The 14,098-nt window shown below is 44.5% G+C and overlaps 1 protein-coding gene across 3 annotated transcripts in view; it reads right to left on the reverse strand.

Moving 5' to 3' along the window:
- Cgnl1 (cingulin like 1) overlaps positions 1-11,897 on the reverse strand; it is a 157,189-nt gene extending 145,292 nt beyond the window's left edge. For 2 of the 3 annotated variants that reach the window (XM_047541748.1, XM_047541750.1), the window contains exon 1: positions 11,700-11,897. The gene's annotated coding sequence lies outside the window, so the exon portion shown is untranslated. The remainder of the gene's footprint in view (positions 1-11,699) is intronic. The other variant, XM_047541751.1, reaches the window with a different exon arrangement.
- Positions 11,898-14,098: the final 2,201 nt, after the last annotated feature.

Consider the following 14,098-nt stretch of genomic DNA (forward strand, 5'->3'; position numbering starts at 1 on the left):
TGTACAAAAGCTTCTGAGGACAAGAAGCACCTGTACAACTCTCTAAGTGGGAACTCCCACATGCACAGCTCTTCTTCCAACGGGGTTCCAAGCACTCACATGTGAACCCACATGAGGGAGACCAGGGCCAGGATTCAGACCCGGGCAGCACAGGGCTAAGTCTCCTCTTCATCCCCACTTACCTTGTGGTACTGGGGACTGAACCCAGGGGCACTCTACCGCTGAGCTAAACCTCAGAACTTTTTTATTTTTATTCTAAAACGGTCTCGCTAAGTTGCCCAGGCTGGCCTAAAACTTGAGAAACTCCTGCTTCAGTTGCTGGGATTATAGGTGTGTACCACCACACCTGGCCTGGGTCCGGCTCTTAACAGGCAGGACCTGCAGCCTGCCAAACCCTAGCTCATGCCCACTGATTCAGTTCCCTCACCCTCTTGTCCCCACCCCCACGCCCAGCACAAGGAGGGTCTCCTCCATAGAAGCAGCAAGAAGGAAAGAACTTGCTCTATTTCAGGACACAACTCCTTCCTGGCCACTCCTCTATGATAGATAAATCCTCAAGTTTTCCATGAAGTTAGAGCAGCCAACGTCCCGCTTCCTCTCGGCCTACTCACCTCCCCAGCATCAGCGCAAAGAGCAGAGCCTCCTCCAGCTCTCAGAAGGCCCCCAGGAGGTGGGGCCCAAAGATTCCAGAATCTCAAACTTGTGCTGCCTCCTAAATCCCCCATCCTGTTAATATGGCTCAAGAGGGGAGGGGAAAGGAAGAGGGAAGCCAGCAGCTGCCCTTCCCAGGTAGGGGGATGCTTTCACTTCTTTCAGTCCGGTCGCTCTCCAGTGGGCTAGTTTTTACATCTCTATGCAGCTTTGAGCCTTCTGGATCCTCTACCAGTCGGTGCTGAGAGGGGGAGGACTGAGGCAAGAATGTCCTCTACCCCATCCCCCATCCCGTCCCCAGTCTGGGTCAATGGCAAGCCGCATATCTGGCCAGGCCTCCACCTGAAATCTAAAGCGAAGGATATTATTAAAGTCACAGGTTAAGGATCACTCACTCCACAGCTCCTCATTTAGAAGCCCTTGCAGTGGTGTTAAATGTAAACACCTCCCCAGAATGCTTTAAAACGGAGGGAGGTTTTTATTAAACGACTTAATTGAGGGCCACTTCTCATTGTGGAAAGCTTTTAAACCCAGGAATAAAAGGGGCCTGGTGGGTGTTTTCCAGACACTTGTTTTTAAAACCTGCCACGCTGTCATGGGGAAATGAAGCACGGCTCAGGGGCCCCTGTGTGTTCCTGTGGCTAATTCTCCCGCAGAAATTATATGCTCAAGAAGCCTACTCCCCAGTGACACCAGGAACCTGGCACAAGAGCTTCACTCCAATATTCATTTCAAGGGCATCAGAACATTTAGTGGGAAAAGTGGAGAAAATAGGGCTGACCAAAAAGGACCAAAATAATTGAAGAAAGATATTTAAAAGCTTGAAAACAGGACACACCTTTGGTCTCCCAACAGGCCCAATAGTTGTGGGGTCTTCTTCTACAAAAAGACAGCAAGTAGGAAGTAATGAAGTGCGGGTGGTAATGATGTTATAATATATAAATGAACTTTGAAAACATACTAAGTGAAAGATGCCAGACACAAAGGTCACATACCATGCGATATAAATTTATATGAAATTTCCAGAATAAGCAGTTCCATAGAGCCAGAAAGTAGATTAGTGGTTGCCAGGGCCAAGGGAAGGGAAGAATGTGGAGTGACTGCTTAATGGGTACAGGGCTTCCATTTGGGGAAATGAAAAAGCTTTGGAATTAGATAGTGCTGATGGTTGCCCAACACTGCGAATGTACTCCATGCTGCTGAACTATGCTCTTTAATGTCAAAATGGAAATTTCATGTTGTGTGTACTTTACCACCAAAACCCAAACAAGCAAAAAAAAATAAGGAACTCCAAAACCAGGAGCAACCCCTTCCTCACCTGAGTAACAATACAAATGCTACAGGCCAAAAATATGATAAATGTTATTTTACTAACAGCTCTACTGGATTAAGCTTCAAACTTCTCTGGGCTTAGTCCTGTTCAAACGTCCCCAAAACAAGTTGCTTAATCCTCACACCAATCTTCAGGTAGAGTTACTGTTGTCATTAATGAGAAAAATGAGGCAGGAGAGGTCAAGTAGCTTGCTTAAGGTCACATGACAAATATGGGGAAAGACACAGGTGAAGCTGAGACCTAGGGTGCCAGGGGACTTGCACCCCCACCTTAGGCCCCCCACCCCTCATTCCCCCATCCCCCCCACCCCCAGGCCATGCTGCCTCCAGCCTCATGCATGCTGCCGCAGGGACTGCTCCCAGGGAGTGCGGCCACCTTGCCCAAGACAGATATTTTTTCAGTGCTGAGGCCTGATCACTTTGTAGCGCCCTTGACTGAGTGATCACCTATGAACTCTGAAAAACACTTGAAGAGGCACACCTTGGGTTGCCAGGGAACACAGTGGTACAGCACGTGCCAAGCACTGGGTTCCATCCCCAACACCACGAAAAATAAATTAAAAAAAAAAAAAAAAAAGCACGCCTTCAGAATCATACAAGCACCTTCATGTGGGTAGAGCTGTTTTATTCGTCCTCGAGCATGATAGGAGGGTGACAAGATAACCTGCTCTTTTACAGAGGAGAAAAGCTTTCAAGACCTGTAACCAGCCCCGGGCCCCACTCTACCTGGTGTCTTCCGCAAGGGCTGGGGTTAACTACCCAGAGACTAAGAGGTTTCACTGCTTTTAGCGTGGTTATTTACATGTAAATAGAACCAGTAATTACAAATGAAGTTAAGGAGCGCTTAATGGGGAGTAAAGTAGCTATTCCCATTTCAGGGGCACCTGCAGGACAACCCATAAGCATCAATAAAAGGTGAAATTCCATTCTTTCCACCCTACTTAAGGAAGCAGAGATCTGAGTCACTAACCAATAACTCCCTTTGATCAGAGATGTTAAAAAGTATTAACACTGTTTGAGGTTCCGCCTTGCTAGGTAGGCCTTCTTAGCCTTGGCACTTTTGACCTTTGAAGACTAGACAATCCTGCGTGGTGGGGGATTGTCCTAAGAACTGTAGAATACGTAGAAGCATGCCTGACTCTACCCACTAAAGCCAGTAAGCCACCAATACTCCCAGTCAAGACTACAAAGAGTACTTCCAGATATTGTCAAATGTCCCCCAAGGGGGGCCCTATCTGAAAACTAATATACTATGTTTAACAGATGTGGCCCTAACAACAACTCCATGAGATAGGTACTATATCCCAATTTTACAGATGAAGAAACAAATCTGAAATGAAAGAGGAATCTGCCAGAACCACATTCCTAGTGATAGGCAAACAGGGCTTCCAATTCAAGCAGGTAAAATGCTAAAGCTCTCCCCACAGTGCAAAAAAGAATGAGAATACACTCAGCCCTCAGCATCTGTGGGGATCACATCCTCAGGCTCCACCAACTACGGATTGAAAAAAGTTTTAAACAAATCTGTACTGAACCATAGGCTTTTTTCTTGTCATTCCCTAAAGGAAACAGTATAACAATTGTTTACACAGTATTTACATTGCACTAGGTATTATAAGCAGTCTAAAGATGATTTAAAGCATACAGGAGGATATGTATAGTTATGTGCTGTTATGGTTTAGTTATGAGGTACCCCCCAAAAGCTCATGTGTGAAACAATGCAAGAAAGTTTAGAAGTGAAATGATTGGGTTATGAGAGCCTTAACCCAATCAGTGGATTAATTCCCTGATAAAGATTAATTCTGTGGTAACCGTAGGCAATTAGGGTATGGATGGAGGACGTGGATTCCTGGGGGTATGCCTTTGGGTTATATATTTTGTCCTTATTGAGCAGAGTTAGCTTTCTCTCTCTCTCTTTCTTTCTTTCTCTCTCTCTCTCTCTCTCTCTCTGTCTCTCTCTCTGCTTCCTGGTGCCATGTTCCTCATTGCTTTCCTCAGCCTAATGCTTCTACCATGATGTTCTACCTCACCTTGAGCCTCAAGGAATGGAGTCAGTCATTTATGGACTGAGATCTCAGAAACCAAAATAAACTTTTCCTCCTCTAATTGTTTTTATCAGATCTTTTGGTCAGAGCAGTGGAAAAGCTAACTAAAATGTGCAATATAGTTGACTATAAATGTGCCTTTATATATACATATAGAGAGATATATATCTTTTTTTAAGTTTATTTTATTTGTGTTTTTCTGTATTGTATTTTTTTAACGTGGTGCTAAGGATTGAACCCAGTGCCTCACACATGCTAGGCAAGCACTCTACCACTGACAACCCCAACCCCATAGTGTGATACTTTATATAGTCCCTTATATAAGAGACTTGTTCCCTTGAGTAGCCATGGATTTTGGTACCTACAGGGTCCTAGAACCACTCCCCCATAGATACCAAGGGTCTGCAGGAGAGATGGAAGACGTGCTGCTGGCTTGTATATGAAAACAGTAACCTGTGCTTTGCCCAAGAAAAATGGACGGTGGGCTAGAGCCCTATCAATATTTGGTCTTCAACATCAAAGAAAAAATGTCCTACAGGCTCTAATGGCAGGAGCAGCCCCCAAAGATGCCTGCAAGTCTCGAAGCCTCCTCTACTCACAAAATAATCTGCCAGCTGGTTGTAGGAAAGACTTAGAACAATAAATACTTTAAGCAAATACAAGCAAAAACCATTGGCTGATAACTTGCAATATGTTTGTAAAAAAAAAATAGACACTGTTATCAAGAATTCTCTCATCATTTTTATGAAACGCTCTTCTACACTCTCACACTTCTTAGCGTTTATCTGTGTCTTCTATTTAAAAACAATAATAATTACCAGAATTATTGCTAGAAAGAGGCAGATGAAATACAGAGATGCCAAGTTTCCAAAGGCTGTCTTCCCCTCTCCTTCCACAAAGATGTATTGAACATCTATTTTCTCCTTTCTCCTTGGCACTAGGCATACAAGATCAGTAAAGAAACCCCTCCCCTTTACAGGTTGGTTTGCAGGTCTGTGGGAGTCAGAGGTGTACACAAGGGCATTGATGCTGTTCTGACTGCTAAGATGAAGGCACATGCAAGCCCTTATGCATACAGAAGACGTGAATGAAGAAATGAGTTGAGGGAATGAAGAGGAGCCTGTACCACCTGGAGAGGCAGAAGCTGTTCAGAGCACAGCTCAGAGTTGGAAACCAGCTTCCACCCTGGAGCCCACCACTAGAAAGAGGCACAATTTTGACAAGCTGCTCAACTTCCCATGGCCTTGTTTCCCTCCCCTGTAAATCAGGCTTCTCATAATACCTGTTTCACAGAGTAGCCACAGTAAATGCTCTGAGGACAGAGCTGGGGGTAGAAGCTCTAGGAGAATTTGCTACTGTGAGAATTACTGATCTTGGGAAGATCTCCTGGGAAGGACCAGGTCTTTCTGTCTCTCTCTGTCTCTCTCCATACCCCACCCCCCCGCCCTCTTACCCAACAACCAATTATCTACAGAACTTGGAGGGCTGCAGAACTTCAAGGAATGAGGAGATAAGGAATCTCTAACCTAGATTCGGGGCCCATTCCAAACAGCCTACTCTACCCTGTCCTTTAAAACACCTAGAAAAGTAGGATTCCATAAAATTCCCCTAGGGATCACTTTTCTCGCTGTTGCGCTCTCTCTCTCTCTCTCTCTCTCTCTCTCTCTCTCTCTCTCATGCCCTACCCCACTCCCTACAGGGAAAGGCGGTCATGCCTTGAGCAGGCCAATCCCAGAGAATCAGTTACTATCTGGGTCTAATCTCTTGCTCCCACCACTCCACTCCCCACCCTTCCCCTCCCCATAGCTTCTAGGTGGCCCAGGACAGGAGGGACAGTTGGGCCAAATCTGGCCACATTTTAGAAAAAAGTTCTTAAACCCCAAACCTGAAATTCACAAGCCAAAGAAATCTCAAGCTGGGTAAATGGCACATTGCAAATTATCCTCTCTCTCTCCCTTATCTCTCCCTCAATTCTTTATCTGTTCCTCTGTAACTCTGAGAAAACTTTCACGTTTATCACTACTCTAAGCCAGCTTTCCAGGTTTTTGATAATGGACTAGGGCAAGGAGAGAAGCTAGTCCACTTTCCAGCTGCAGCTGTGTGATTCCGAATAAGTCATTGCTTCTAGTAAGGAGGATAAAAAACAACCTAAGCAAAAAAAAAAAAAAAGGAAAATGAAACTCATTTTTAAAAAGCTATCAATACAGCTACCATGAAGTTGAAGGACATACATTAGTTCCTAGAATATATGAGAACCCCTTTATGACTTGGAAAACAGTTCTCTCTCTCTCTTTTTTTTTTTTTTTTTTGTAATCAAGTCAAAAGAGCCCACTCTAACACTCTAAGTTGGAATCCTCAAATTTCCACTTAATACCTGACACCCAGCTTAGTACCTGACTTCCTCACCTAGAAAATGGGACCAAGAGCAGGCATGCTCAGTCGCAGGACTCCTGGGAGTATTTGTGGATCTACTATTCACAGTAGATCTACTATTCACAGTAGATTCTCTTCCTATGCTGGTCTGGACATTTGCAAGACAAAATAGAGGGTCTGTTTCAAATGCAACAAGATACAATGACAGCAAACCAATGGTGGTAAGAGGTCAAAACCAAGGGAATTGTTGAAGTCAGGAGTAGAAAATCATGGTCATTTTGCCTAAATCCTCTGGCAAAAAGAAAAGGGGAATGATTACTCATAATCAAAGTGAAGTCCTGAACCATGGAATACATTACCCAAGGCAAGAAGAAATCCCCGTGATTGGACAGCAGGGCATAAACTCCGCCCTGAAAACAAAGAGGTTTCCAGTCAGGCTGGCAGGAATAGTCCATGTTCATAACACATGCCCTTGCTCTGATCCTACACACTCTCACTCCACTGTGACCCTCCACTGAGTCCCTGGCACTGCTCCCAGGAGCCAGTCCTGGGGTTGAAAGCTTGTGCAAGACCACTCATTCAAGAACCCTGTTTCAAACTCATCCTCACTAATGATAGCACCGTTCGACCTCTAAGCCCTTACTACCTGCAATTTTAAGAGCCCCACATAATTACTATGCAGCAGAGTTTTGTTTTTGTCACAAGTACCACATGAACAGGAACTGGACATGCACAGCTTCATTGTACTCCAGAAAGCCAAACAGTGAATCTCTTACCCAACAACCAATTATCTACAGTACATGGAGGGCTACAGAACTTCAAGGAATGAGGAGATAAGGAATCTCTAAACCTAGAGTTGGGGCCCATTCCAAACAGCCTACTCTACCCTGTCTTTTAAAACACCTAGAAAAGTAGGATTCCATAAAATTCCCCTTGGGATCACAAGGTTACAATGGTCTTTAGCTGAATGTTTACCTCTTCTAGTAGAGAAGAAGAATAAATCAATCCAGCCTTAAAGAGACTATGATGTTAAAAAAAAAAAAGAAAGAAAGAAAGAAAGAAAGAAAAGAAACAGGCACTGAAAACAATTTCTTGATCCAATCTGCTTAAGAGGAGCAACTGTGCAAGGAACTTCGCTTTGTATTCAGGCAAATCTGAGCATTCTCAAACCTCAATTCTGACATTCCAAACACTGTAAGCTGCCACAGAATCCAACAACTCTTTGGGCCTCAGTTTCCTTATTTGTGAAAGAAAGCTACTACCTCCTATGTCTCAGGGACATGATGGTTCAGAGCAAGGAGAAAGAAATGCTGAGCATGAGACCTGACACTAGGAAGCCTGTCTATAAACAAAGAATAACTGTTCTTATATCAATGGGATGATATGCTCTATGGTTGGCTATTTGTAGACAACTTCCCCAAAGGAAAAGTTGCCTGAAGCCCATTTCCAGCCTGATCAGGGAAACTGAGCTAAAATAGCAATAGTATTATGAAGAATAAAGATTCAACCCACTGGCTAGCGTGAAATACAAACCAAACACTTGCTCTGAAAAGGATAATGCTCTGGGCCCTCCTACCAGTTGTGTGTGGAGGAAACTGCTACTAAGTTTACCTTGCCAGCTACCAACATGTCAAAAATGGATCCAGAAGCTTCCCAACCCCAGAGAGTCCCCTGTTCATCAGACTCCTCTAAAAAATGCACCTGCCAGAATCTAGCCTCCTTTTCTTCACTCCTCTCTCTCCTCTACCTGAATTGTACTTGTTCTTCCCTCTCCTCCAGTCAGAAAAATACCCCAAATCAGTCATTTTAAACTTGGTATAAGGACCCAATTAAATAAATTCTAATTTAAGCCCAAGAAAAGTGTTTCTTCTGCCTTCTACGCCAACGAACTCAAGAACTCAGTGAACCCATGTGAGGCTAGCCAAGTGCCCCAAGGCACCCACCCGTCAGATCTCTGTGCCCATCTTAACTGCAACCCAGAGTTCCCAAGTCCCTCACCTCAGCTCATTATGGCAGGGACTATCTCCCATTGAGCAAGAACTCAGCAGGTAAGACAGAGCTCTGCCAGTAGTGGGGGTTTCTTAAGGATTTGCTCAATGAGTAAATAAAGAAAAAACAACAAAACCCCTCTTGTGGATTTATGATGAAGCCCAAGCAATACTGGTGTGGGGGATGGAGGAGGCAGCATTGAGAAAGAAGGCAAAGGGGGTTGCAAGAAAACTCCCACCAGCTTCCCCTGGTGAAGGCTGCCCAGCTCAGGCTACTCCCATCAAACCCCCTATACAAACTTTTTTTCTTTTTCATGTTCGGGGTTTTCGTGTCATAACTTGTTTCATGATAACAGCAGCGTCATGGGCCAGAATAAAGCAAGCACTGGATCATTCAGGGAAAATTACCCAATTTTCAATTCCCCTTGAACTTTGTGTTTCTCCTCTAATGCCAACCTCTCAGTCATTCCTCTGCCCTTTAGCACCAGGACCAGAGGAGGGAAAGAAAGGCACAAATAGATAGGCTTTTTAAAAGGTCCAGGGCCCCCATTTGTGTATAATGAATCAAAATGCATTCCACTATCATGTATAACTAAATAGAACAAATAATTTAAAAAATAAAAAAAATAAAATAAAATAAAAAGTCCAGGTCTTCTCTTTAGATAAGTGAGTTTCAAGGGGAAAGAGCTAAGGAGGACATTAAATTTCATTAACCATCCCTTGCCCCATCAGTAGGAGCAAATTGACCTAAAGAAGACCAAAAAAAGAAGAAGAAGAAGAAGAAGAAGGAGGAGGAGGAGGAGGAGGAGGAGGAGGAGGAGGAGGAGGAGGAGGACAATAAAAAGGAGTCTATTCTCAACAAAAGAAAAAGTTCTTCTAGATACTGTCTACCTTTTCCCTGAACAAAGAAATCCCTTTCTTTACATGTGGCTTCATGTACTGCCTTCTACCCACTTTACAATATTAAACCTGCTATTCCAAAGTGAGAAATGTGTCTGTTTAGGTCCACATTTAGATAAACATTTTTTTTGAAAGAGGACAAATTATCAGTATATTCACAGTGTTACTACTGCTATTCAGATGTAACTTTTTGCAAGAGTTTAAGAGGATCCCCAAATGCACACACACACCCACACACTGAGACAAGATTCACAAGTTAACAAACCATTCAATAATATGGTTCATTTTATTTGCCTGGTCCACACATGAGAGAAAGAAAAGAAAATCAACAGTAGGAAAATGCTTTCCATATGGTCTTATTCCCCCAAGGAAGAGGATTGGGGTCAAGGGCCATCCCATAAGAGCATGCACTCCACATAACCCACACTCCCCAGCCAGGACCAAGGCTATTACAATGACTCCCACAGTCTCACACTTTCAGCAACTGAATACAGCAACAGGAGAGGATATGGTAGTAGACGGTAGGGAGAAGAGAAAGACCAACTGGGCAAAACTGTATTTTTTTTTTTTTTTTTTTTTGAAATGATTGTTTCTAACTCATGTTATGAGTTAGAAATTAACACAGACATTCCTCCACCTCTGGAGGGCATTCTTGAAAGGATGTCATTCCATGGCTAAGAGAAATACAATACATAGGGCCAACAGCAAAGGAAAAAAAAAAAAAAAAAATCAAATCCTCTGATTTGTAGCCAGGCAGCAACATCCGGGTGAGAATTTAATACAAATATCAAACTTGGAATACACCAATTTATTAACCAAGATCCCCAGAGACTATCATGTTAATAACAAGGACACTGGAACACACTTTCTACATAACATATATACAATTAAACATATGTTTCAGTCAGTACAAACATATGTTCAGTTTTTCCTTAGTACTATGTGCCTATCATTTTTAAGGTCAGTTGACAGGTGGCAGAGGTGTCACTCAGATGTGCCATGCAACTTACTTAAGGCACTAATTTCCTAACTCAGATATTATTCTATTGAGAAATGTACACAGTGGTGTATCTGTAGGACTTGATCACACATCCCGAACAAGTTTAACTCACAAATGTACACACATTGACACAAATAGCAACCACAAAACCTTAAGGATCTCATTAGCTTTGCATCTTGAAGAAAAATTCCTCACTTATGCAAACAAACAAACAAAACACTATCTCTACATGTGTGTTCAGGGGGGTCTCCAAAACCTGACAAATTCCTCAATTTTTTTTTTTTTTAATCTTTTTTGGACTGAGATCCTTTGCAAACACGTCAAATCACTTCGTTTTTCCAAATAGGACAACTTTGCATTATAACCTTGATCTTTGCAAGGACTTTTGCTAGTGGTTTTAAGGTCTCATTCCTACCTCCTAGGCAGAAAGTACCCCAGCAATATTTACTGTAAACAGAGAGATAGAAACAAAGGAAACTTTTTTTTAAAAAGGCACCAACTGGCTTTTAAGGTAGAAGCGTGGATTAAGAAGCCTCCGGAGTTCCTGAGATGAGTTCTACACCAGGACTGATCTTTAATGGTTCAAAAGTTGGCTTGTGGGAGCCCCTCCCAAAACAGAAGCTCTCAAATCTGGCTGCAGGTCAGAATCACCTTGGGGGCTTTTTAGAATGCCATTGTCCTGGGTTGCATCCCAAACCAACTGAATGAGGATATCTGAGTGTGGGACGGAAGTACCAGAACTTTTTTAAACTCTAAGATGTGAAGCCCGGTTTGAGGGCCTCCAAAAGAATTCTCAACGTGTTTTAAGCAGGTAAGCAGCGTTAGAGGGGACTTGGGGCAAAGGAATACACACATAGTAAGTAGACAAAGTTTTAAAAAATCCTGTGTAACTAACTCCAACATGACAGCCAAGCACCTGTCTAGAAGCCAAACGGTGATGCAACTTGGAAAAGTCCTTGGAAGGCTAGGATATGTGCTCTAAGTGAGACGGGGGATTTCAGGAAGACCTGTCTGGACCGTGCAGTGGTGCGGCTGGCCAGGGAAACAGAGGCGGCCACATGCCCTTTCTTTTCAAAGGATGGTCTGAACCCGCCCGCCGAAGAATTAAGTACGACAGGGTATCACAGGGTCTGCGGTGCTCCCTAGGGATCGCTCCCAGCTGTCACTCCGAACTCCGAGGCGGGTTCACTAGGAATCGCCACCAACTGTTCTGCACGTCTCTGGGGCAGGGTGCGGCGAAGGAGCCTGGAGCGCACCTCCCAGCCCAAGACCCGTGCTCGGTGCGGAGACTCGCGCGCTGAGCGCAGCGCACCTGGCGGAGCCGAAGCCACTGGGGGTCCCAGCTGCACTTGGGTCCTCCAGCAGAACTCGAGGCTCACACACACCCGCCCCGGCTCCGAGCTCACTTACCGTCGCCGCCTCCCGGGTCCCGCTCCCGTTGCAGCCCGAGCCCGGCCGGAGTGCAAGGGCCGCGGCGCCACCAGGAGGCCGAGCGAGCCCGCGCCCCGCCCCGCAGCCGCTCGCCCGCCCTCCCGGAGGAGGGGCGGGGGCCGGCTGGGCGCCCAAGCCCGCCTGAGCTGCCGCCGGACGTGCGGCTGGCCGGGGGTGCCAGTGCGACGCCCTCTCCCGGGCGGGCCTCTGTGCACCTCCCCACCCTGCCTGCTCTGGGCCCGGGGCGCGCCGCCAGCACTTCCTTCCACCCCGCCTCAAGCCTCACTCTCCTCTTGGGCACCACTTTGTGCTTGCCCTTCCCCAGATCGGAATGTCCTCCCACTCCACTCCGCCATCACTGTCTATTTCCCTCCTCCCAGCCTGGCCTCTCCAAATTCCCCTTCTCTAGGAAGCCTTCCCTATTTCGCGCCCCCACCCCCAGAGCCCTGAGCCCAGTTTCCCCTTACCCTTCCGCGCAGCCCTTTTCTCCCCAGCTAATCAGAAACGTCCTCCACATCAAATCTGCACGTGTTCACTGGGCACCTACTACATCTGGACCCTGGTGGAGTGGTATGAGATTGTAGCGGTCACTTAGAAGCTGACGCTAAATGCCTGTCGGCAGGGAGGCAGAGCAGTGACTTACTTAAGGGCTGGAATGTAGTAGAGCTGGGATTAGAAGTCGGTTTTCAGTTTCTAGTTTAGGCCCATTCCCGGGGGATATGCCTGATGTCGCTAACTAGCTGTGAGAGCCTAGCAAAAAAAGGTTATCGTTTGCTAAGCCTCAGTTTCCTCAGCTGTAAAAAGAGCAGAATATCCACTCTACCTGGTTGTGAAGATTACCTGAGGAAACAGACGTGGAAATACTACACACCTTAAGAAGTGAATGTTTGCGGTTGATTTTTAGTCCAGTCGTTGCCCTGACTTGAAACGGACGTGCGTTCTGCTTCCCCAACTCCCGCACCCTTCGGTTTCCGCCTCGCTGCGCGCGGGCAGTATGGTCCAGAAGTAGATCTACTATTCGTATAAGTACTTCCATGAGCACTGTGAGTGCCGGCATGTCGTGTTACCCAGAGAACTTTCCAAACAAGTATCCAAAACTCATCTAATGTCTGAAGAGGAGGTGTAGGAGACTTGATGTCCAGAAACTAGCCTGGGTTCATTGCAAGATTCATGAGCCTCTTCCAAAAGAGCAACGAAAACAAAGTATATCTGGGATCATCAGTTAAATCTTTTGCAAATTTAATGTTTATGTGTATTTAAGGTAGTATTCAGTGAATACTTGAAAAATGTACAAATCATGCATCCAGACCTGTTCATGAGCTGTATTCTTCACAACAGAGCTCTGTTAAATGCAACTGCAAGTAGGTTATTGAAGGTGTTTAAGATAAAATTTCTTCAAGTCAGTTTTTCTTTTAATATTAGTACCCGTTTGACATTACTTGTTACTTTTGTTAAATGAAGTTTGTATGTTGCATTAAAAAAAAGTAAATGTTTGCTGACATATTAAATGAAACCGACACTTGAGAATTCAGTAATTCAAAGTAGCAACATAAAAGAACTCTGAAGTGTAATAGTGATTCCTTGACACAAACTGAATTTATATATATTTATAATTTATATATGCATATATGTATATGTGTGTATTTATATAAAAGATAGATATAGATATATACCACTTGCTGGAGTCGCTTCACTATATGTCACTTAAGAACCCAAAGGAGGCAGTCATGGTCCCTGGAGTCTTTTCAGAGGAGGTGGGATTGATTGAGTTCTTCTAGAGACAATGGGTCTAGGCACAGTTAGTCAGGATCATATGTGAACAGTGTGCAGCCAGCCCCTTTGTCTGAGCAGAGTTGGTCTGGCTTTGCAATTCATACTAGAAGATGGAATGAATCATACTAGAAAAAGAGATGGGGTCAAACGATAGAAAAGGCATCAAATATCAAAGTTAGGGACCAAGGTAACTAAACCTTGAACACCTCAAAATGGTTGCAGTGGAACCTGTATCTAACAGTGGACACCTAAGTGGATCAGGAAAACTGGGATGGCAGAAACCTGCAATTTAGAAATGAACAAAACAAGGAAGGGGGATTACAGCAAGAAGGGACAAGGAGAAAGAAATCTCCAAGCAGAACTCTTGGAACTTAGTGAACAGATATGTGCGATGTGGGAGTGGAAATAGCAAAGATGAAGCTGAGGTTTACAGTCAAGCGGTTTGGAGAAGCAGAAATAGGAACAATAATAGGGACAATATGGGGGAAAGTTTTTTAGTTTTTTTGGTTTTTTGTTTGTTTGTTTGTTTTGTTTTGTTTTGTTGAGAGCTGCTAAGGGTTCCATGGAGAATGAGGCAATGGTGGAACTCACTAGAAAGGTACTAC

Source organism: Sciurus carolinensis, chromosome 2, assembly GCF_902686445.1.
Source record: "Sciurus carolinensis chromosome 2, mSciCar1.2, whole genome shotgun sequence".
In the NCBI taxonomy this organism is placed as follows: Eukaryota; Metazoa; Chordata; class Mammalia; order Rodentia; family Sciuridae; genus Sciurus; species Sciurus carolinensis.